Source organism: Dipodomys spectabilis, unplaced genomic scaffold (genome assembly GCF_019054845.1).
Source record: "Dipodomys spectabilis isolate Male_0828 unplaced genomic scaffold, ASM1905484v1 ptg000178l, whole genome shotgun sequence".
In the NCBI taxonomy this organism is placed as follows: Eukaryota; Metazoa; Chordata; class Mammalia; order Rodentia; family Heteromyidae; genus Dipodomys; species Dipodomys spectabilis.
The window spans coordinates 7,187,459-7,192,045 of NW_024870855.1; positions in this window are offsets into that span (position 1 = coordinate 7,187,459).

Sequence of the window (4,587 nt, forward strand, 5' to 3'; positions counted from 1 at the left end):
TTTTGTCCATGTGTGCTTTTCATTGGATGTAAGTGAATTGTTGAGTCTGAGAGAGAAACAGCATGATAACTGAAACATGATGTCAGGGTTCAGCACCACATTCTAATTATGTCCCTGAAATGGTGTTTACCACATTTCCTGGGGTGCTGGGTGGTAGGGGAGCCACAGGTACTGCAGATGGCCACACTGCCGTTCTTTCAAAGGTCACCAGATTCAAGGCAATTTTGGTTGAGACATTCTGATGACAACAGGAAATCCTCTAATGTGACTCTTAATGTGTTTGTTCCACTCTGTACTGGTGTTTCACAGCATTATGTTTCCTGATCCTCACCATGTCCCCAGAACTTGACCAACCTCAGAGATCCAGAGTTATAGCCAGATGGAGATGCTGAGCTCACGGATTCTGGGCCCGCAGGGCTTGGCTTTTAGTGGTTTAGTGAATTGAATTTATTCTGGAAGATGAAGTTAGAATGACCCCTCCCTAGGGGATAACGTTGGGTGAGGGAGTGTCCCAGATGCTGAAAAAGACTCCTGACTCCACTTTATTATTGGTGGACACCTTAGTCCCATAAGCACAGAAGCACCATGATAACTGTGCCAGGTTCTTTGCAACAAGGATTTACTTAGCTCACATACCTGTGAGCTCACGGTCTCCTAAGAGCCCTTCCAAGTCGGTGCAATGATTACCCACAGTTTATAGATGGGAAAAATTAAGAAACCTACTGAGACCAGTATTGTTTAGATAATGGATATAGCTTAAAGCTAAGGCCTTGCCTCCTATTCACGCATGTAAGCAAGGATGTCCATTCACCATAAAACTACACTGAACTACCTGAATGTAACTAAAATACTCAATAAAAATAGAAAAAGTGGAGGATGTTGATACTTTTGTTTATGTCGATATGAATGTACCTGCATCAACTCTTACCTCTTCTTAAACAAGATAGGATGCAATTTGCACTATTCTGTTGTCATTTATAAATTGCGGAGCTAAGGTGTACAAGGGCTTTTAAACAACTAAGAGATTATGTTCCTGATGTACTGAAAATATTTTATTAATAAAATTTTCTCTAGTAAATCCTTGGCTTATTTCTAGTTTCTGTTGTTACTATAAAGATGTTTAAATTATTAGAGTTTTTGAGGTATACACAACTCATTTTTATATGCAATGTTAACAGGCAATGTCCTTCACAGGAGCCTGATTTTGTTCTTCTGTTTTGATACAAGTAGATTTCCAGAGTGGGCTTTTTGAACACTAGGGTTTTGGTAATCTTATCAGTGAAAAAGAGCATCCCATTGTAGATTTCATTTGCATTTCTCTTATGACCTCTTATGAGGTCATGTGTTCAAAGGATATTTACATTTCTTTCCAGTATTGTTCATCTCTTATGAGTATTTTTATTGAATAATAATAGAAACAAGTATGGCAATTGTTTGTCTGCATCTCTGCAGATAGGCAACACACTGTTCCATGTACAATAGGAACATCAACAAAAGTGTAAAATTCATCTGGGCGCCCGTGGCTCATGCCTGTAATCCTAGCTACTCAGGAGGTTGAGATCTGAGGACCATGGTTTGAAGCCAGCCTGTTTAGCAAAGTCCCCATGACACTCTTACCTCCAATTAACCACTCAGAACCTGGAGGCGGCGCTGTGGCTAAAGTGGTAGATTGCTAGCCTTGCGTACATAGAGGCCCAGTGACAGTGTTCAGGCCCTGAGTTCAAGCCCCACAACCAAAAAAAAAAAAAGAGTGTAGAATTTTTCCACTCAGTGAATCCTGTAAAGTAAATCACTTTTATATATGCCAATTTAAAAGTGTCTTGGTACAAATTGTTTAAATAGAGATACAGGTGGACCCATTGCAACAATGAGATGTACAAGTCGTTATGTTGAGAAACGAACTTTACAACTTTGGCCAGGGCTGGGGGGGTGGGGGGGGGGGAGGTGGACAGGAGATTGGAAGGGATGGGAAGGGGAACCAAAGGAGGAGGCAACAATGCTTGATAAGAAATGTACTCACTACCTTGCCCATGTAATTGCAACCTCTCTGTATGGTATTTTCACAATAATAAATAAATAAATAAGTCTTGTTTAACATTGGGAAGGTTTTTATCTGTTTGTTTCTTTACAGTTAGCTTCAGCTTCTGTGAAACGGGTTCGTTTAGAATCCCAGGAAAGAAAATTATGGGTCACCAAGAGCTTTTGTGAGGCTGTTATCACCAACTCTAAGAAACGTCTCTTGTGGTTTCAAATTTTCTAGCACCTTCCTGCCCCCAGTCCACCTGGATTAAATTTCAGCACCATAGAGAGAGACGGAGACAGAGACAGAGACAGAGAGACAAGAGACAGAAAGACAGAGAGAAGGAGGGAGAGAGACAGAGAGAGGGGGAGGGAGAGCGGAGAGAGAGATGGAGAGACAGAGACAAGATAGAGACAAGAGACAGAGGTGGGAGGAGAGAAAGAAAAAACGTGGTGTAGGGGTGAAGGAAGGGGACAGGCCGCTGTGTTTTATCTTCTTAGTCTTCTCTTACAAATGTGTTAGTTTCCTGGAAAACGCCCACGTTCAAACCAAGCCCTACAGGTTGGGGCTGCAAAAGCACTGCTGGGGTCTGAGAAGAGAGAATAAAGGCAGTTAAACCACAGGCAGCCACAGCCAATGCTGCTCACTTTGGAAAGGCCACAGCTAATGGAAAGAAAGCTCCATCTCCATACAGTGAGGCTCCTGCTGGGGCAGCTTAGCTTCCTGCCTCTGCTGAGTTCTTGAGCTGCTGTGGAAATAGGAGTTGGCACTTAGGAAGGTGCAGATGCCGCGTCTTAGCTCATCTCTGACCCAGTTCTCAAGGAAGGACTGAGAAGGCCACCAGCACAATCCTAACATTGTTCCGATGTGTCTGTATTCCCTGGCCCTGATGTAGGGACACAGGTCCCATCAGATTGCTTTTCCAGGGTGGACAGAGTGGCACATATCCGGGGCCCATGACCCCATTAGAGAGACACATGTGGACGGTGATGTGCTTCAGGAACAGTGCGGTCTGGGACTCAGAGTTCCATTGAGTAATTCAGTGCTAGATACTGAATTATAACAGCAGCTCCACAGAAAGAAAATGGTCACAGGCAACTTGAGCAAGGATATTAGCATCAGGGGAACAAGTGGCTGAGGTCCCTCAGAAAGAGGGTTGTTCACCAAAGTGGGCACAGAGAGCAAATGTCCCACTGTCTTGCTGCCCCGCATGGAGCAGAGTGGGTGCCAGTTTCGGGGCTCATCTGGCCAATCCATGGGGAAATTCAGTTTCTGCTTTGATAGCTGCTTTACAGTTGTATGTCTGACTTCCTGTAGCACTTACTCACAGCTTTCCCTCTTGGTTTGTGCTCAGAAGTAATCCTTAAACTTTTCCTGATCATTTCAGCTTGTCCAGAGAGATGCTCTCTCCAAGGTTAAATTAATATCCTTTACTTGTGATTTCAACTTCTGTTGTGGTCCTGGTGTGTGTAACTGTAAGAGAAGATGATCACAGAGAACACTACTGAGTTCTTCAAGTCCTACCCAAGGCCAGGTGGTGGTTTCTTTACTCAGCCACCATGAGAAGTGGGCTCTAGCCTCCCGGTGAGAGCCAGGTCACAGTGCTGAGATCTGGACACTCAGAACAGCACCGGCCACAGAAAGCAGCGGCTGATGCTGCTGTACTCACAACTAAGGCCACACCAATGATGCAGTTGGCTAACAGCTGTGCCATTCTATACCAAGCAGAATGAGGGCATTCACACTGGAAGAAATTGTTCAGGACCAAATTTAGTCCCCCCCCCCTTTTTTTTGCCAGTCTTGGGCTTGAACTCAGGGCCTAGGCTCTGGCTTTGAGCCTTTCTGTGCTCAAGGCTATCACTCTACCATTTAAGCCATAGCACCGCTTCTGGCTTTTTCTGTTTATGTGGTAATGAGGAATCGAACCCAGGGCTTGATGCATGCTAGGCAAGCACTCTACCACTAAGCCACATTCCCAGCCCTGTTGTTCACCTTTGTATTGAACTATAACAATGAAATCCCCTCCTTTACAACTAATCCAAACTAATAAGAAAAAAATTTGTAAGGCAAAAAAGGAGAAATGACTAATGGTTTCACAGCTTTTGTTGTTTACAAATAAGATAACATTCTACATCCTTTATACTACCTCAGAAAAAGATATAATATCCATATAAAAATACAGACTGTGGCTGGGAAGGTGGCTCACTGGTAGAGCACTTGCCTTGCATGCTCGAGGCCCTGGGTTTGATTCCTCAGCACCACATAAGAAAAAAGCCAGAAGTGGCGCTGTGGCTCAAGTGGTAGAGTGCTAGCCTTGAGCTGAAGAGCTGAGGGACAGTGCCCAGGCCCAGAGTTCAGGCCCCAAAAAAATTAAAAAATAAAAATAAAATGAAAATGAAAATACAGACTGTACAACCACATTTACATGATTCTACAATCCCTACTTGTCTGCAACTTGCTATTCCAAAACTTTAAGCCAAATAGAGAACAGAGACCAAGCCAAACAAAAGTAATCATTTTGACTTGTTTATTACTTTTACTTGTACAAACAGCAGATGTGCACAAGT